The following is a 21,201-nucleotide window of genomic DNA, read 5'->3' as shown; positions in this document are numbered from 1 at the left end:
TCTGCATATCTACAGTTTTAAGTCCATATCTTCAGCACACAGACATCTAAGCAACATTAAAGTTACATCTAAGAGTTTATGTTTCGTATTCAAAACATTCCTCATTGTATTTGTCCTAGTAACCTAGGATTGAAACTCAAATTGCAAGGTCAGACTCTTTAAGTTCTGCAGGACCAGGGAGAAAGAGAGGCTGGTTTTAATGATATTATTAGACAGCAACTTTCACTGAGCATTTAATTACAGCATTGAATTCAAGCATACATTCAGTGCATCGTAACCAAATTAGGCAGGGACGTGGTTCCAAACCTAAGGAAATCAGAGTATTTCATTCACTTCCCATAAGCTAATGCTCTTTCAGTACAGAGGGTATTTGACTACAGTATTGTTATCTGAAGACTCGCTCACCCTCACTGCATCCGATCACACAGCAGCATCGACCCCACCACGCACATCAGCTCTGCACTCCTCAGCACCTGCAACCATGAACCAGCTGGCTGAACATTAAAGCACATAAAAAGGTCTTGTGCATGCTTGTTAGGCTGTTTTGTAGAGGAAAGAGAAACAAGCAAGGAAATATTCACCACCTTGTGTGGGTTTGGGGGTTTTGTGTTGCACATCAGATGAATTCTCAATGTTATTCCTACATGGCCAGGATGGGAGGGGGAGAAATAGAACACAATGATCACATAACACTGCTTGTTCTCCAACTCCTGCAAGCCAGCTGCAGGAGTTGACATGCAGACGCAGCCCCATGCCAGCCCCACAAGTGACAATTGCTCTATAACTCTGCTGCAGCTTAGAGAAGAAAAAGGACTGAGAACTTACCTGGGGAATTCATTCTTTCCACGTTTTGATCCAGCAAGGCAAGAGCTCACTGGGAACTGTGTTCCTGATGGCCACAAAACCAAGACTAGACAGAAAGGTCTTAGTAAGCACAGGCTTCCAGAAACTGTACTTCCACTCCTACCATCCACCTCCTAACCCCGCCGCTGCATTTGTGGCTGCCTTTGTTAGAATACTTCTGCAAATGAAAACAGATGAGTAACTACTGCTGCTTTAGCAAACTCCCAAGCCCATGGTCACTAATAATAGCTTTGTTCCTTTTATTACTAAACAAAACCAAAACAACAACAACACAAAAAAGTTTAAATGCTTGTATAAAACGCACATTGCTGAATGCTTTCTTTCATTGATCCGGTTGCCGTTTCCCATAGGAGCTTAGGCCCAGGACTCTCGAACAATTTATGTGGATCAACATGATGTGGAGCAATCTGAGGCTTTTTGAAGGGGTTGTCCCTCACAAAACTCCCCAAAGCAATCAGGTTTTGTGCTCCTTCACTTTAGATATCAAGAGTTCAATTAAAAATCTGAGCAGAGACATTCCCACTTTATGCACACGCTTCACTGCAGATGCCAATCTGAGCTCACTGGAATGCGGCGTCCCGGAGCTCATGGATTCAGGCAGGGAAAGGTGCTTTGGCAGGCTGTTTTCCCGGTTCCCGTGGCACCCTGGCACACTGCCGCCAGCTCCAACTGCTCCAGGAGCAAACAGGTGGGATGGGAAGGAAAGGGCAGCGCACAGGGAGGAGAAAGTGGAGAAGGGCAAGAGGAGAGGAAGAAAACGGAGAGGGTACAAAGCCACTGCTGTGAAATGGCAGGGGCAGAATGATGACATGGAAGCCTTGCCTTGCACAGGCCCTGACCTGGTTCACCGCTGGCAAGAAAAATAACAAATCCACCAAAAGACAACACAAAAAAACACTTTTGTTTAAAAATTCTGACTTTTCTCCCTAGAATAAAGTAAATTATAGGAACACCTAAAAGCTATAAAAAAACTGGGTGCAATTCATCTCCTTTTATCAGAAACTCTGCCCATTCTACCTGACCCTCCCTTCAAGATTCTCCTCTAACAGCCCATGGCCAAGCTGTGGTTGTCCCTCTCGGCTTTTGCTCTCACACGCAGATTTTCACCAATCTCAGATCAAATCATAGCACTCCCAAGCCGAGGGCCTCTGTTAGCCCATGCATCTTCCTGGGAAATGACTTGGAGCTGCTGGGCTTTGGCCACCCATGCTGGAAGGCAAGCAGATATCAAGGAAAAACAAGATACTGCATCTTCAAAAGTCAGGCCACAGCATCTCCATGTTGTTAGCATCCTGCAGCTTTCAGGGGGTTTTAACTTATTAATTACTATTCTTGGGTTGACTGCTGCTGAACAATCCCAAGAATCGCATGGCAAGTGGCTTTGTTGTTTTTACAGGAAGTAACCAAGCCAAAAGCAGCAAAAGCATCCTCTTGTTCTTGTGTGAGCCCCTTTTCACTTTTTTTTCTCATTTTATTTTTTCTGTTTTATTTGAACAATGGCACCATGAACCAGCCTTACAATAATGACTGTTACAAAATAGGAAGCCGTATTATTAGGCAAGCTTTGTCTGCGTAACTCAATCAGACCAGGGAGGATATGACATGCACGACTAAGACAAAGGACTGGACTGGGTGACCCCAGGCATCTCTTTCAGGACTCTGTTTCTGCAGCTGAGTTACTTAAGAGATGACGTTTCCTTTTGCTGCTCTATTGGATGTACCATTCCTGTAAGTGCCGCAGCAAAGCACCCAGTGCTTCCTAAGAAAGCAGATCACCAAGCGTGTGTGCAGAAAATAAACACCTTGGAGAAGCTGTGTTAAGAACTTTACCTGAAAATAAGTTTCAAAATGGAAAAGGGAAGTTTCGCATTTAATCCTTTTCGTTTACAAGAGCTGACATAGCAGGACGGGTCAGTCTTTCAGCAAGCAACCATGCACACCTTTCACAGACCAACACAAAACAACTTTAAAGTTGTCTTTAAGTAGTTGCAGGGTTCAAAGGCACTGATTTTCTACAAGCCTGCCAAGAGCATCACTGGGACCAGCTCTGGAGTGATACACTTTAGACCAGATGATCAGTAATCGAAGGCAGACACCTGCCACCCTGTCATTACAGCAACACTACCGAAACTATGAAAATCAGGTCTAAGTGCTCATCTGAGCAATACTTCTGCAGAGAACAGCAACACAAGTGACTGAGCAACAGCAATACAGGAACCTGTAAGTGAATCATTAACAAGCAATGACTTCTCCATTACTCACCGTGGCTATAGAGTTACTGAGGGTAAGGTTTGTTTCTAAAAAAAGGGAACAGCCAGCAGTGAGTACTAACACATTCATCAAAGCTCAACACAACGTAGAAAGGCAAGAGGAAGGCATGGCTATCGGTCAGCCTTGGTCCAGAATTGCTGTGCTTCGTGGAGCACAGCAGCAGCACTGGGAACAGGTCAACTCACTGTTGATTTTGCATTACACCAAGAAATTATTAACTCATGCTACAATAGCTATACATCTGTCAGACCGGTGATACAGATCAATAGCCAGCCATCTAAATGGTAACAATTTGACCTCTAGGCATAGCTTTCCATACCCCTCTACTTGCATTCTACCACAAATACTTCCAGTATTTTTCTCAAAGCATTTGTGGTCTATGCTACTCAAACTCAGCAACAGGAGAACCGAGCTGACATTCTCAGCCAATCTTTAGGCAGGATTAGCAAGCAATTAAAGCTGTTGTATGAGGAATTTTAAGTGCTCTACGACTTCATGCCAAACAAGAGCTAGTCAAGCTCTGGAATTTATTTTTTACAGTTCTGTTCTATACAGAAACAGAAGACAGATTTTAAGAAAAGATTATTGAAGCCAGGATTCGACCGATTACCAAAACATCTATTATTGCTTAAATACTAATATCTGCTGAAAGGAATCCTGCACCAAAAAAGGACATGCAAAGCAATCTGACTGCTTCCTACCAAAAAGTTAACATCTTCCTACAAAACATTTCAATTTCAAACAAACTGGGGAGTTTAAACATCTTTTCATTGTTTTGTTGGCAGAACTTCATTAACATACATTAATTGCAGCCCAACCAGTTTGGGTGCAGCACATCCTGGGAACACTTTTAAAGTCAGAACCAAATCTCAGGCCCAAATGTGCTGTCTACAGCCAGATCCATCAGGACAGGTAGCAGAGAATATGGCTTTTCTAACAGGAGCTGATCATTTAATCCCAGTTCCACCTCTTCCTTAAATTAGTCAGAATAATAAAGAAAGCCATGCATTTCACAAGGGGAAGATTTACAAGATGTCCAAATGGGAAAACTTGGGTTTAAGTACAACAGAAAATGAAGCAGATTTTGTGAACTGTCACCCACAGCTTGCATGGCTTTGATAATATGGGTTGAAAATAATTATTTTCATAAACACACCAACTGGAGCGGAAAAGAGAATGCCACAATGCACAAAGCGAGTAAATGCAGTTAAATAAGGCAAATGAAGCCTGAGCTACAGTTTCAGACTGATCTCCTGTTCATATAAAGAACACTCTACTTGGAGATCAGGGCTGAGAAATAAGAAGTCATTAGCTCTTCTTCAGAGTTCATGATTCAATACTGACAAAACACACACTTCAGTGTTTCCAAGCTTAAAGAAAATTCCAGCAGGGTCATGGAAGATGCTATTTATAGCTGGCTTAATCTCTGTGCACTCAAACACAGCTTTTGTACATACACATATTTTGTTAGCACTTTAAATAAAGAAAAACTGTTACTGAAAAATTATTATCCACAACTTCTGAAAATTAGATTAGTTTTTCCTCCTAATATTAGCTGCTCCGGATTGAATGGCACCAAAACATAGCCTACAGTTTTTCCAACCATAACTGTTACAGGAAGAAAACAGGTTCTGGAAAATATTCAGTGACAAAACCGAGGAAGAAGAATGTGAAAAGCCACTAGCAATCAATTTCTTCAATAGGAAACAAACTCTTCCCAATCTCAATGTACATCTCAGTACAACTGAGACTGTTCTGAAAACTGGGACATCCAGACAGTGGGTCCAGAACTGGAACATGCCCGGCAGATGGAAGGAAAGCCAACAGGCCTGGTCTTCAAGGTCATTCTGCAAATGTAAACATTGTTAAGCCCTCTGCCCAAAAGAAAGCACGTAAGAAATCAATCCTCTGCCTTAGATCTTGGCTGGCTGCTCACTGTAAAGAGCATTTAGTTGCAGGGGTGTTAAAAAGAGGGCAAAGCAAATGGATCAGACACTGGTGTAATCTACACTGAGATGGGGAAGAGACAATGGGATAGCTCCCATGCCAGGCAAACTGTGCCTCTCAAATTGACTGCCTTCCACAGTGAGATGGCTGGCTCGGAGGCAAAACCAGAGAGCAGTGACTGCTGTTTACATGACTACAAGATGCAAGGAAATCTGGACAGGCTGCCCAGCTCTGCAGGCAGCGGTCAGCAAGTCAACCCACACTGCATGGGTTGGTTAATATCAGCTGTCCTTGGAGGGGGGGGTTCACTCTGGGATCAACAATGTTGATTTTGTTGATGTTACTGATGTTGAACACTGCAACATTTTCATTAGTGATCCTTGGAAGATAAGCAAAGCTTCACTAGAAAAGGAGGCTGCTTAAAGCCCTGCTCAACTTTGAACTTGGACACTGGTTGGACCAGATGACGTCTGGGGGTCCCTTCCAACCCAAACTATTTTTGGTCCAGAAACACTGAAGTCTTTGTCATTTAAATTAATTATCATATACCTAAAATATATTTTACTCATCCAAGTTATAAAGGTTTAAGCCATGGCAGACGGGGTCAAAAATGATACAGCCCAGCCACTCATTATCCCTTGGAAAGATACAGAAGAGCACTTATAGTTGCAACAAGACTCTTGCTACTCTTCAATAACTGCTCTGTGCATGCATTCCTACACAAGGCTCCACAAGAGTAATTTTCTCACAGGGCCCTTGCTGTTGTATTCTTTATTAATCCTTATAAGCGAGTTTGTCTGTTGACCTACTGTAACTTTAAGAAGTTTAGAGGTTGAGCATTCCTACCAGCCAAACTCTTCTAATGGAATTAAATAAAGATATCTTGCAAGCTTTTAATAACATTGACAACTACTAAAATTCAGCTAGCTGAGCCAACATGAAACCACTAAGCCCTTACATACATTCTCCTCTCCCCATCGAGCATGCCCAGCACAGAACGCCATGCGGAGATGGCCGATTTCCATAACTGCCTTCCTAAAATACTGACGGATCAAATCTGACTGTAAGGGAGCGATGAGCAGCTCAACCTCCCTCCTTCCCCCCGAAACAACACCCTGGTGAGTCAGCCCTCAGCGTTTCTCCTCCTCAAATCCAACACGTACGTGCACAAGCAGACACGGGTTGTTAGCATACTGCTATCTTACAACAGTGCCAGTGCCCAAGATACCTTGGTTACCTTTAAGCAAGGTTGAGGAAAAGATTATAGCTTGGAAGAGTGTGACAGAGCATCTTTACCAAACACTGTGTCAGTCACAACTCAACATTACTGACACTGTATTTAAGGTTTGAGTGAATATCTATTCAGCACTGAATGCAGTACGTTACCAATGTACATGCATTGGGAAAATTCAAGCCGAATTGGTCAGAATCTCTCCTCGTTAAGTTTTCTGTATGTGATAGAAATCTTCTAGCAGTCATAATTCATAACCAGACGTCATTTCTCTTAAGTTACACCTCAAGGAAACTTGATGTACATCCAAACTTCTGCAAGCTTGCTGCTTTCTGTTGGATGCATCTTTCGTTTTCCCTAAGAGTGCAAATCATGCTCTGGAAAGGCTACAACATGCCAGGGATTCTTAAAATAGAAAGGCCTGTAGCTGGTGATACTGCAAATATAAAGACAGCTATTGGTATAGCAGTGGGAGTAATAACGGTGACATAAACCTAGAGCAGCCCAGTGGTCAAACTCCACTGGCAAGCTGCTGATGGCTCCCTAAAGCCCAAGCAGATGAAAGGGAATAGCCACTTAACAGTTTGAATGGGCACAATGCAACCAAAATGAATTGTGGCAAGTTCACAGCACAATTCTAACCTTTTGGCTTTGATGTTACTAAATTTAGGAGTTTCAGTGCAGGAAGGGAGGCAAAAATGCTACAGAAGTGCTTCAGTAAGGTAACAGAGGGAGAGCCACTTCTGTATGACCAGGGAAAAGCACAGCCTTGGCTTTTTGTAACAGGAGACAAGGGTATGAACACCAAACCAAGAACCTCAGAGAAAAAAAGCTGGTAAGAGAAAGGCTTAGCCACTAAAGTAGCAAAGCCTACAAACCTTAAAGTCTGCTTAAAAAATATTAGTTGTCAAAGTTATCAAGGCACACCACCAGTCAGAACTGTGCCCAAGTCTAAAATAATAATGTCATGTTTATTTCTGTCCCTGACTCCACAGTAGGTGCTCCAGCTATATCTGTGCTTCTTGTAGCATTTTAAAGGAAACATACACAGTGACTGAGCGGAGTAGTAGAGGGTGTATTTGATGATCTATTTCTGAGAGCAGCCTTGGTGCATCACCAAGTTAATAAGCAATTTCAGGTCAGGAGAAAGACTGAAGCATACATTGAGGAAACTTTTCCAAACATTTTTAAGTAACTGTTTCTATTGCAGTAAGAACAAACAATATTCCATCTATTTTGGAATAATTTAGTGAGCCTTGTTCAGTAAACGAAAAGAAAAATATTTAAAACATTTCCATCTAATAGGTGACTAAGCCTTTAGACATGTAATGTCTAAAACCCAAGCCAATGGTCAGAGCCACTTGAGCATACCATCCATCTGGCAGTGTCATTCAATCCATCAGGCACAGCAACACACACATCTCGACAGCAAGTCTTGTGAAGAAAACACTGCTGGTCTCTCTGGTTAGCATGGAGAACTGGAGGGGAGAGGGGCAATAACCATGGCCCAGCACTTCCCTCTGATTTCAGCTGCATTGCAACTGAATGCAAGTACTAATTTCAATGTAAAAAGCAGAGACAAGACAGCAAGGCTTAGGACAGAGATAATAGTGCCTAAATGTCAGAAAATAAAGGATGGCTGACTTCAGTTTTGCTGCTTGATCACTACTTAGGGTGCACTGTCACACAGAACACTTTAAGCATCCTTCCTGCAACCAACATACCTCGAAACAAAAAGGCATTCACCACATTATTACCAAGGGTTCAAATCTCAGGTAGAAACAAAAGTTGAGCTTCTTGCTGAAGGCAGGAAAGACGGCTCCCAAAGGATGGCTATTCCTGTGATAAGTAACACCTTTCAGTAGCAGCATATGCACACACACAAAAAACCCAAATAACAGCCCCAGAAAAAACAGCTTCACATTTGGTGAAATAACATTCTACGTGGGAGATCTGCAAGAGGAAGTCTTTCCTATCCCTCATTCTAAGCTTCAGATGACAAGCTGCAGATAACATGAGCTGGACTCAGGTGCCCACATAAAAAAACATTGCCTAAAAGTCTTGGGCCAAAACTTAGACCCAAAGTAGATGGCCTAGACCACCCTTGGTCAACCTTAACAGCACTCAGTACAGCTCCTTTGCCTTCCATAAATATGAAAGAAACTAGGACAGATGACTGCAGGATGCATCTGCAAAGTAGTTGCTAAGAGCAGCTGATGAACAAATCCATTCACCTGAAACATCAAAAGTTATATTCTTGTAATAAAAAAAAATTATTTTCTTGTAGCCATCATGGTCAGAGGACATGAGCAATCCAAGAGTTTACAAGGAAACTACTTCAACAGATCAACAGAAACATTGCAGTGGGTGGAATGTAAGCTTTTAGTGGACAAATTCTTCATTAGGCTGCATTTGGGTGTTCCTCACACATGACAAGCAGGGCAAAATGACAAACAGGACACTGGACAAATCTAATTCTCTCCTGTGAGGTTAGCAGTTATATTACAGCTCTCAGTTCCAGCACCTACTTTCTCACATAATTAAACTACCAAACTACAGTTGCTTAATGGTTGACCAAATCTAAAATACCATGAAGTCCAACAGCATGTCAACAGAGAAACCATCATTAGCAACACAGATTTTTCTCATGCCATTGGTTGCATAAACAAAAAACCCCACTGCCGTTATGGAACAACTGAGATTTTGTATAAATTAGTAATGCAACTATAAAAACATTAATTTATTCCTTTTCACTACATTTTGAAGAAGCCCAGTTCTGAGATGCAAAGGCAGCTCTGCTTCAATTTGATTAGTCTGGAGGAGGAAGGGAGTGGGGAAACAGGAAATAATCATTTATGAACAGAATAGAATAATCTTAACGCAATCAAGCCATCACTTCCCATTCAGTTGGCAAGTTTTCCTTTATTGTATGATGGGAACATGCTAAATCAAGTCACCGCATCCAAATTCCTCCCCTTCTACAACAGAGGCACATTGAGGCTTTAACATCAGCAACGTCATGCAGTACAGCTTTCATGCTAAATCCTAGTTATCCTACTGCTCACCATGGAAGCAAACAATTCTGAGTAAACAGGCAGAAAAAAAAGTATAACAGCGAGATGTAAACAACAAAGCACACATTATGGCTAGTTTGGGTCATGGACATAAGGATTAACGGATAGTCAAACAGAGGATAAAAGGAAAAAAGTTGTGGAGAAGTCAGAACCCCTTCTGAATGCAAAGCAAACTTATGTCCTGCCACAAGTGCATGGTCACCCATCCTAGACTGCTCTCAGAAGTAGCCAGTTACCAAAATCCTTAGCGTTTCCAGTTCTGTTGTTAACAACGAGTTCTTGATATAGAAAGTAGCCTCTCCTTGCCCCATTACCTGAATTTTTAACTATTACTACTGTCCTTCATTTCTGTATTACCTGCTTTCCAACCCTTCAAATCCAAAATGAAGTAAATTCACATAAAAGAGCTCTGAAGATCCTTGTGTGTGTGCTGTACAAAACACTATGAAGTAGAAAGATATAGCTGGAATAAGTGAAAACACAAAGAATCAAGATCTGGCTATTAGGTACAAAGCTACAGAAATTTCACTTAGTCTTCAATAATACAGGGAGAGGACAAGGCAGGAAGAATAAAGTGGAAGAGTTCACATCAAAAGAAAGGATGTAGCATGAGAGGCCTCCTTTAGGAGAAAGAGGACAGGAAAATGCAAGAAAACAAGAGATGTTGAGAAGAGGCTGACAGAACAACCGTCAACATGCAAGGAACAGCCCCAAGGGATGCGGCACAGGAGGGGCTGCAGCATGAGAAAGCTGAGAGACAGGTATCAGGACAGGTGATATGAGTGATGAGTAAAGGCAGGGCCAGAAAACAGTGTGGAGAACGCAAGTGAGTATCAACATAGTAAGGATGGAGGAATACTTGTTGGGGTCTAAGTGGAGAATGACAGAAGGTACAAGAGATGCATACATAGAGGTCCAAGGAGAACAGCATCAGCTCTTAACAGAGAAGTAAAAACAGAAAGAAAACGAAAAAACATTACTGAGGAACTGAGAACAAGAAACCTCAACGGCTTTTGATTTTGTTCTGTTTAAGAAAAGGTCAAAGATACAAGTGTTGTGTAACAAAACGACAGCTTCAAGAAGTGAGCTGGTCAAAGTTCACTCTTGGTGTGTGGAACCATGCAGGAGAGGCTTCCCGGACCCAGTCATGAGCAGACAGCACAAAAACTTCCTTTTCCAGTAATCTGAAGGATGAGAAGTAGCCTGTTGCATGTGTTATTACCATCTGCCACGTCTCTCCAGCCCTGTATCTCCAGCACTGACTATTGAGCTATTCCTACCTGTCACAGACTATCACTGCCAGCAGCTTAAGGCCACAATAATGAGTAACTGCAATAAGCTGGCTCTGTCTGCACAGAGGGAAAGGTTATTTGTGTTCTGAAACATTTTGCAATAAACTTATTATAAGAAACTCACAGGAGAGTTATGCTTGGTGATACTAACATCAGATGTAAATAACTATAGGACTTAATAAGGACCAGGGCTCTGTCCCTGACTGCTATTCATCTACATTACCTGGGGATAAGATGCTCCCTTTTCTGTTTCTATTTCCCCATTTACAAAGCAGGATGATAAAGGCCTCTTCTATAAGGCATTTTTTGAATTAGAAAACAAGCCACTGTTGTCCAGGCACAAACAATGGTCCCTGTTCTAAGGAAAATGGAAAGAGGCCAAATACTTGGATGTATAACCCAAGCAGAGCTGCACTGAGGGCATGCAGACTGGTAGAAGGTACATGGCAGGCTTAGGGATGCCCAGCCCTGGCATTAAAGGGGGGGGGAGTACACACCACTCTCCCTGGCTTCTCTCTCCCTGCGCTACCCAGAACAATGCTCCATATACACAACATTTCACTGCAAAAGCAGTTGTGCTTAAGTTCAGGAAAACAAAGAAAAATAAGTATGAAAAGTATTTGGGATGCTGGAAGACTTGCTTTCTTACTCACAGCGTGCTGTGTTTGCCTCTGCAGTTTTTCCTCATGTCTCTGCCCAGTTGGGAACTGAAACTAGTAAAGTAACAGTACAGTTCACCCTTGATGATGCAGAGTTTCTAATGAGGGACTTCCCAAGAAAATAATACTCAGACTTTGAGTAATAATTATTCATAAATGTTATAAATAAACACAGAGCTCCAAACACTTTTAATTGGGCAGTTTCCACCCAGAAGTTCTGTTCCCCTTAAATATTTACAGTTTTTAAGAAATCATAGAACATTTCTTGCAGTGATGGAGGAGCTGAAGAGTGGCCCATGTCAAAATGGACTTACTGGAAGCCTCTCTTATTTCAGAGCAGGTAAAAAATTGGTGAAGATAAAAACATTCATTTACGGTACATATTTGAATGAAATTAGTGAAGTGTGTAAAAGTTGTGTCCATCTGCATTAAAAGTTACAATTATATTTGAAAGCATTAAATAAATCAGCTGCTGAATGACTTGCTTCTGCAGTTCCAACACACAGCAACCCATACCCAGAGGCTTCTGTTCTGCTACATTCTCTTAAACATACTGGGTATTTTACCCACTGTGGGTGGGATTGCTCTCTCCCCCTACCTAAAACCAGCTTTTTTATCCAAGACACAAAATCTAAGCTTTTTATACATCTCCCTGGTGCTGTGTATTAGCATATCATGGGGTTTGCACACATTTACTCATATATACACCAAGTCTCTACCTGCCACATATAAGCTACTTAATTATTTGTTTGCACTGCCACAGCACAAAGAAGCAGTCAACATCAATCAGCATCTTGTACAAACACCACTACACAAATAGCAAACATGACCACTCATGTCCCGAAGAACTTATTATAGAAGACAGACAACATAAGTACCACTGGAGGAGACAAAAGCGTGCCAGGACACAGCAGCAGTGCTTACAATAGATGCTAGCTAAAGGAGTGAGTTTGTCTTATTTTAATAACAGCAATAAAAAACCCCCAGCCACTTCCTACCATGGATCTCTTCTTCCCTTTGAAGAAAGGGGAAATACTCAGGAAGAAGAAACACTTTTTCCATACCGACGCTAACAGTCAATTCATTTTGATGTGACAAGGCTAACAGGCAGAAGATTTTACTTGAAACACATTGTAGCTGGTAGTCTGCCCTCTCCTTCCTCACTGCTCCACTGAACCTTCCCTTCATTTTCTATGAGCACAACTGATTGCATATAATGCTGCCACAGGAAATATTGCAGCAGAAAGCATCTCAAAATCACCTTTACCTGCCAGTTTAACCCCCTGTACTGGCAAACCAAAGATCATAGAATAGTGTGGGTTGGAAGGGACTTTAAAGATCATGTAGTTCCAACCCCTCTGCCATAGGCAAGGACACAGATCTCAGGGGAAAGAAGGGAAAACAGATGGGAAAAAAACCAGGTGCCTTCTATTAAGGGCACCTTGTCAAAGAACAACCCAAAGAAATTTAAGAGATGGGGCAGAAAAATACCACAACAGACAAGAAAGCAGGGCAAGCGTATCAGGTGAGACACCTGCTGTAAAGCCTTTGTGAGATGACTCACCCAGTTCTCTGCTCCTCTCTCCAGCTTAGCTCAACACTGGATCAGTGGGAAGTGCTACACATCAGGAAGAAAGGGTGGAGTTGACAGAACATTTCCTGGGCAATCACAGGAGCAATAAGCAGCCTGTTTGTCCGCCCAGTGCAAATTACAGGCACACCAACACTGCTCAAACACACAGAGCACGAAAGCACCTTGAAAGCTGCTCCATCAACCTTACAGTGGCAGGGTGCAAGAGGCTGGTTATCATCTGAACCTGTCATAGCAAGCTCTGCAGTAGGTAGCATCTGGTGGGAACACTGCAGAGATTCCCATAAAAACATGAGACCAGCTTCCTGCCAGTCTCCCAGCTTGCAGCACAGTTCATTAGTAAGATCATTTTAAAAGGCTCACAAGGAAAACAATCACCAAACAGTACTCTGCAGGACAAGGTGGATGAGCACCCAGCAAATGGCTCAGGAAGGTGAAGCAGATGTGCTGTAACACAGGATGAATCTGGAATCCTGACTTCCAAGGTGGGAAGCAAGTGAAGGACACGTGTTAAATTACGGCAGCCAGTTCACTTTACTAATAAACAAAAACCCTTCCAGGATGAAAGAACAAGTACAGGAAGCAAGAGATGGGGAGCCTCATGGCACTGCTGGGAGGGACAGAAGACAGACATGACAGGATAAGGAAAGTTCTCACAGCAAAGGACATGGCATCCTTCATTTCAAGCCAGAAAGAACAGGCAAGAGGCAGAGTCTGAAGGCTCCAAGTTCCCTTTGGAACAAAAGACTGAAAGATCTTCTAGAGATGTGGCCCCGCTTACTCCACAAGGAGGGCCAAAGGCACACGTACAACAAAAAGAGGGACTCAAGCCAGAGCAAGGAGATAAAGCAGAAACTCACCTTGATGTCAGCTCCCAGCCTGCTGCCGACATCTGCCCCAGAAACCCTCCAGACAAAGCTCCTGCCTGTCCCAACTCCCTCCCACTTCCCTGCCACCTCGCTCCCCGTGGAACAAGACTCCCAATGCCCCATAGCCTTCCCTCACATATGCAGCCAATACCTTCATATCCTGTGCTATTCATCTTTTCATCCTCATAGCAGAGCTATTACCTACAACACTCCTAATCACAGTTAATTGGTATATGTTATATGGAAGAGATCCATAATCTTCAAAGCATCTCCCAAACAAACCACAGCAGAAGCGATTGCCCCCCTCTGCTCAAGGCATCTGGCAAGAACACAGCAGCAGACATTACACCAAGTGGCCTTTTTGTTTCCACTCCCTGAGTCACAACCCTACGCATCAAAGATTGATTTCACACCTATCTGGGATGAATGAGCTTTCCTAAGCGTTTATGACATACTAAAGAAACCAAAGCAGTAAGGGGAAGGTATGACTCACCAAGTATTTGCTAATCTATAGCTGATCTTCAGAAGTTGTTACATTTGTATCGTGTTTCAGAAATAAACATGTAGATTTCCAACACTTATCTCAGACCTACAGCACGCAGCACTCTTATCACTATGGGCTACCGCAGCTGCTGGGAAGACAAAGCCACATACAGTAGCCTTCTCCTGGAGACACAAAACAGTAAGTTACCCAGATCAGTCAGATATAAAGGGCTTCCTTAAACAAGAACAGAATAGTTAGGGCTGGAAAGGTTTAAAGGAAAGGCTGGAAAGGACCTTAAGATCACCTAGTTCCAACCCCCCTGCCATGGGCAGGGTACACCTGGCACATCGATTAAAGGCTTTCTCCTTGAATTCTATAACAATCCCTGCTCTCTTCTACTAGGACTAAATAGCAGCACAGGCTCAGCAGCAGGCTCAGCAGACTCAGAACGTACAAGAAGTTTAGTTTATTCCTGTTTAACCACCATCACGCTTCTCAGGTTTCCAGAAGGACCATGTTGTCCCTTCCCATCCTCAAAGGTATTTGGCAGGAGAAGAGGCAACGCCTATACCATAGCTGAACAGATAAACCATCTCCCTTGGCTGGCTGAATCATTGGTTTAATTTAGGCATAAGAATATGGAAAATCCCAAGCTTTCCTTTGCCTCCCCATACTCCTACTCCCTATTTCAAGGGGGAAATCCTACAGAACTTCAGGGATCACTTTTGCTCCCAGGTAGAGACAAGCAAAGTACGTGACAGCAGGTTCCAGGATCCTTGGCCTGGCTACGCTTCCTTCCAACACCAGCTTGTACAATGATGTTAGGAGATGAATCCAGACTAGAGAGGTGGATTTGCATGTTGACAGCCATTAGGTGAGAAAAAGGCTGTAACACTTACAGCCAGACCGGGATTGGTAGCTCCAAGTTTAGGGAATCTTGTAAATAATACAGCACAGATTCCCCCTCCCCCCCCCCCATATGTTTTAAGAAATACCGTTTGTACCACAAATGTAAAAGCTGAGTACAAGAAATGCCACCTTTGGAAAAAAAGAGTTTTTACCTCTAAAATATCCAGATGTTGGTGAAACCACTGCAGTGAGGTAGGGACAACACCCAGGGAGGTTGGATCTGCCACCGCTGGTGATAACAACAAACTGAAACCCACATTAGGAAGATGAGAACCACCACAAGAGACCACACCATCAATAACACCCTCTTTCACAAAAGCCATTATCAAGCACATTAAAAGAAATTACAAAACATTTAGTAGGGAAGCTTATTACCTGCTATTCCCAAAGCAGGGAGAGCTACATTTCCTCTAGCAGTTTCTTTCTGGCCTAAGTTATCCAAGAGCATCCAGCTGCCAATTCCATAGCATTAATGCAACAGTGATATTTACAGGAGAATTATTCCATATGCAAAGGGTTTTTCCTCCTGACCAAAGCAACATGCATTATTCCACATATTTCTACAAAAACTCTCACTTTGTTTTTAAAGTCATCCAAAGATTTAGGGCTGTGTTGTCCCATGCACAAGAAACAATACAATCTCACAACTTAACCTAAAACATGCACAAAAATGCCAGATGTGATGGAACCCAGAAAGGACATCAGGGCAAATCAAGTTAGCTGCCCAAACCTCCATCAAAACCAGTTATTTTTTATTCTTCCTCCCATTTTTCCCCTTTCTGGCTTTACTTTATCAGATCCAAAGCCTCTTTGCTAGTTTCCACTCTTTCTTTTCTCCAGGCCATATTTTTATTGTGTGAGGGCACTTCTGTTTGACAAGAAGAACTAAGCATTCAAATACCTTTAAAACTGTGCTTATTTTCAGTGTGTTGTTCCTATTTAATTTCTTTTATGTTCACCTTCAATGACTATTAATATACCAAAACAAGACCTTTGTTCTTATTTCAACGAAGTAAATCTTCTGACATCACTGGCAACAGAAGCACTGCTTGAACAGCGTAACCAACAGTTACTCTTAACAGTGTATGAGAATGAGACAATCCCCATTAACTACGGTTAATAACCACAGTCTCACACCCTATAAAAGTTCTGCTGCTCAGCAAATGAGGAACAAGGCAACCTTCAATTATGCCTTTCTTGTGCCTACTGGTGATCAAGGGCTGGCCTAACTCCTGAGAGCACTCTGTTTCTTTCAGTGGGAAAATGCTGAGAATTCAGCTTTCATTTAAACAAGTAAAATCTATATGTGACTTCAGGTGCTTTTACACCCTCAATGTTCTTAGGAAGGAGTCTATATCTTGTGCCAAGACATTCTTCCTCCCTACCAGGTAAATCCTTCACTGGGTAACAGCTGAAAAGAGCTGGATGACTAACAAACATGAATCCAACAACTGAAAATAAGCAGATTGATCTGTTATTCCCATTCTTGCCAGCAAGTGTTGCTGTTTACTAAGGGAAAGGAAGAACAAAAAGAACATAAAAAAGAGATATTGCTAAATTTCCTTATTGTGTTTGTACCCAAATGCTTCCACGTAGAATTCCAATTCAGCTGAAACTCAGTGCGGCTTCAGAAGAGCTTCAATAGCTCCTGAGAGTAGAAAGCTTGCAGGCTGTTTTCTGGGGAAAATAAACCCTGTGAACATACATATATGATCTTCTGCAGTGTTGATAAGCACATTGCAAATGCCCAAGGAGAAAATTTGTGTGGGGAGATAACTGCAGAAACTATTCTTAGTAACAGAGTTCTGCATCTGTTGAAGTAACTCTGCTGGTGCTGTGCTGAGAATTTATATTCACAAACACGTGCTCCAAATGTTGTGAAAAATGCACTATTTAAAATTCTGGTTTATGTAACCTGAAACATCTCTGAGAGCTCATGGAGGTGTTTGCACTGAGTACCGACCGAGAACGAGCAGAGCCTGGAACAGTGGTACCCAACTCAGGGCTCAAACAGTAACGGGTGGTGTGTGGGCACTGAAAGCTCACAAATTAAAAGCACAACAAAAGGTAGACCAAAGCCCCATCTCCCACAGAAGCAGGTTACACAGAGGCACAGGCCTAAACATGGCTGGAAAACACAGCTTTAAATCTGGGGGTTTGCCAGCTAAGCCACTGTCACTCAGTATGAGAAACTGATCTTTAGCAGAAGATTAAAGCAAATCCTTAATATAGAATCATGGAATAGTTAGGGTTGGAATGGACCTTAAGATCATCTAGTTCCAACCCCCCTACCATGAGCAGGCACACCTCACACTAAAGCTTGCTACACAAGGTTTCGTCCAACCTGGCCTTAAACACTGCCAGGGATGGAGCATTCAAAGTACCAATTCAATATCCAATGTACTGTGGAGTTTCATGCTCTGAGCCCCTCATGCAGTCAAAGCAAGACCCACAGAGAAGCAGCAAAAGCCTTAAGAGACCTGCAGATGAAAATAATATGTCGCAAGCCCCATGCATGTGGCAGTGAATGAGACAGGAAACTGTACGAAGTACCAGAGCCCCAGTTTCCCATTGTAATAAACAACTTTACTTATCAAACTTCAATACTTTAACAGTCTTATTCCCATCTGAAAAGTAACTTTTGATAGAAGAAAAGTTCTTATAGACATTTATTTTTCTTTCTAGCATCAGCAATTAAGTCCCCCAATGGTGGTTTTTTTTGGACGCTATGAGAAGCTGCGCAGAAGCTCCCTCTCCCCCATGTATCTTCAGTGTCTCCTAAAGACAAAGCAGAAATCATGGCAAAGTACACTCCTTCTAGTGTAATTCTTTATGGTTATGCCACTATGTATCAAACCCATGGATACACCTATAAATAAGTACTACAAATAAAGTGCTGTCAAATAGAGTAGGACCATTCACCTCTAAACCTGTAGCTGAAATCTCATCAAAATGGCTCAGAGCAATCTCTGCATTTGACATCACCTGAAGACCACTACAACACCTTCCTGCAACAATTACTGACTACACTAACGTCATTATCTCACCTGGGAAAAACTGGTACCTTTACTTGCTGAACAGCTGTAAGGAGGCTGAAGCCTGAAAGGATTTAGAAAGGGACTTGAGTAAAACTGTTTTCTAGTCAAACAATCACAAGCAGCATTAGCCTGAGTACCACTCACACCAGACTTACTCATAATCCCTTCCTCCTAGCTCCCAATGGTCATACTCTTGATACCCATTTTGAAAGTCTCCCTTTTAGCCACCATTTATTAAGCCACTCTTTTTAAAAGCCAATGGTACAGACAGGGCCCTGCAGGAGTTGCAAAGAATGTATTTTTTTCCTGCTAACCCATCCTCATGGCAACAGCCAGAAATACCCTTCAGTAACCCGTACGTGTCAACAAGCTCCATTACAGTCCAGGATGTTTGCTATAGCAGTTATTTCACAAGCCTCTGGTGGGACTGTAAATTCTGGCAGTGTCAAATACATTTCCTTTTATTACAAAACCCATTTTGAAGCCATCAGAAAGATTTCTCATTTTTAAACTAGCACTTCTATATTTAGAATATTACTTGGGTTACAGATTTATTTTTTCTTCCTGACACTGCAGAAACGGAGAAAAAGAAAAGGCAGGAGTACTAGCCCAGGAGAGCAGGCAGCTTTTCAAACACTGGAAAAGGTTTTAAGCTCTTGGAGAAGAGGACTGGGCTTCACATCCTCTGGATTTAAGGGAAGGCCTGAATCACGACATCCAGCCAAAACACAGTCCTTGATTTCACCCCTCAGTAAAATGGAAACTCTTCCTCTGGCCAGGCTCACTTGCTATGTGACTTGTGGTCTGCTCCAGAAAGCAAAGAGTCAAGGAGTTGCAGGGATGTGGGGTGAAAAATCAAAGGTCCATCAAGTACCTGGTCAGGAGAGGACCATGTACTTTCATAACATTTCTTCCCTGCTGGAAGTACAAATATTGCCTACTGACCCCTCAGCCAAACAGAGGGAAGCAGGTCACACTCACTAGGCATCTGCTCCCCCAAAGAAAGGCAGCCTTTAGAAGCTGTTTTAACATATATGTTGAAGTAGATCATGACATGAACCTTGTGACTCAAATAAAAGATGACAAATAGTTGATGGAAGTACAGATTTCAGTTCATCTAGCAACTGAACTAATACATTAGGAGGATAAACAAGCCTCTTGGTACATGCAAAGATGAACATGACTCTTTTGACCTCTAAATAAACGCTAAATCAAACTAACAAACATGACTGACAGAATAATGACTAATATCTCATGTAAAGCAAAGCACCATATAGCTCACTGTTATAAACTTGGGAGATTTTGGTGCCTTGGAGCTCTCCCAACCCAGATGAGCTTTTTTCATCAATTCTGGATTAACTGGCTCAGTTACCTACTCAGAGTAAATGATATCCAAGCTTTTGATTTCCTGACTAAAACCTGCTTTGCAGCTAGAATTAATACCAAGGCCTACCCAAGCATCTTGGTACAAATAAGCCGGGGGAGGGTTGCATACATTAGTTCCCAGATCTTTGGATATACTCTTTTTTGGGGGGGAAGGCAGTGTTCCAATAGTTTCTTAAAATGATGGCAGCAGAACAGAGTGTGAAGCTGGGTGGCATGTAGCTGCCAACACATCAAGCATTTGCAATGATTCATTAGCCCAGACTTTGACGAGATGTTCCTGGATTTGAAATAGAGAAAGAAGGAACTAGACATCCAACCTGCTATAGAGCTCAGCTGACTGGTACCCAAATTCCAGGCCCTGGCCAAACACATGGAATAAGCAGACTGATGGTCCATCCAGCTCAGCACCCCATCTCCAACAGGAAAGCAGACAAGCACAGCTAGTACTTGTGCTCTGCTGCCCTGTAACCCTCCAGCATCCAGTCATTAACTGAGAAATAGAGCAACCCCAGTCCAGTTCCCAATAGTGTCTGTTTTGTCCATGAAGTTGTCTATCTTTCCTTGAGCCTACTAGTACAACCTACCTCCACAGTCCCTTGCAGCAACCAAATCCATTAACTACCTGCTTAAACTTCTTTCTTTTTCTACAAACCTATATTATTGCCTTGCATGTATTTACTTTTAACACAAGCAGGTACCCTGTCAAATGATGGAAAGTGGTCTGCATCTTGAAGTCATACACATTAGCTGGAAGAAGAGAATAAACCAAGAGAACAGCCACTGGCAGAGCTGCACTTTAATGGCTCAGCATTTATATTCAATCATCATCTAACTTCCCTGTCTCTATTTCTTTTCTTTTTTTCAGTGAAAACATTAAATTTCCTATGTATTGAATCCTAATCTGTTTTTCCTATTAAACCTTGTTCCAGGCTTAAAGGGTCTTTGAAAAGTTTCTAACAAATATCATGTACAATTTAGCCTGCTCCAGCTATTTCCAGATGGTCTCCAACATGATGGATTTGTTCACTCACCATGAGTTTACCAGTAAGGAAGAAATAAATGGAAGCAAGATAGGATATCTGAAGCAGGAACCTTGCTGGTACCTCAGGAATTACAATACTTTGTTTCTTCTAATAAATTCACACAGAACTGGATCCAATTCACGGAGATAACAAATGCTCCCTATGACTTCACCCTTGTCTCTAACCCAAAATGCTTTTTCATGGAAAGAGGGCAGCAGCACGAGCAGGTATTCAGACTGTTGGCACACCTTACCGGAATCTCTTGCCTAAAATCCAGCCATTAACATATGGAACAATTGGAGCAAGCACTTCTATTTTTATTACACATCATCTTTTCCAAGTTATTTTTCCTGTATTACAAGGTATTTGGCAAAACACACAGAAAATCGTGAATTAGGAGCAAGACACACGGAACAGACATTAATCTTCCCTTCAGTGTGATGGTACTTCCCTCTCTACAGAATCCTTGTTCAGGTTGTGTGTTGCACAGTACAATAATTCCTGTAATTACATTTGAGACTTCTCTGTTCTTTGGTAAAATGAGCTCCTGTATAGCACTATCAG

At 42.2% G+C, this 21,201-nt stretch overlaps 1 protein-coding gene across 7 annotated transcripts in view; it reads right to left on the bottom strand.

Moving 5' to 3' along the window:
• MITF (melanocyte inducing transcription factor) overlaps window positions 1-21,201 on the bottom strand; it is a 101,619-nt gene that overhangs the window by 60,987 nt on the left and 19,431 nt on the right. Inside the window, exon 1 of one of the 7 annotated variants that reach the window (XM_031049193.2) lies at window positions 13,790-13,809. The exons of 5 other annotated variants lie outside the window; for them this stretch is intronic. The gene's annotated coding sequence lies outside the window, so the exon portion shown is untranslated. Of the gene's footprint in view, window positions 1-825; window positions 846-13,789; window positions 13,810-21,201 lie in introns of those variants that run through there. One more of the 7 variants, XM_031049199.2, reaches the window with a different exon arrangement.

This window comes from Melopsittacus undulatus, chromosome 9 (genome assembly GCF_012275295.1).
Source record: "Melopsittacus undulatus isolate bMelUnd1 chromosome 9, bMelUnd1.mat.Z, whole genome shotgun sequence".
In the NCBI taxonomy this organism is placed as follows: Eukaryota; Metazoa; Chordata; class Aves; order Psittaciformes; family Psittaculidae; genus Melopsittacus; species Melopsittacus undulatus.
Note: the sequence above shows the minus strand (reverse complement) of the source record. Positions and strands in the feature narration are given on the sequence as shown.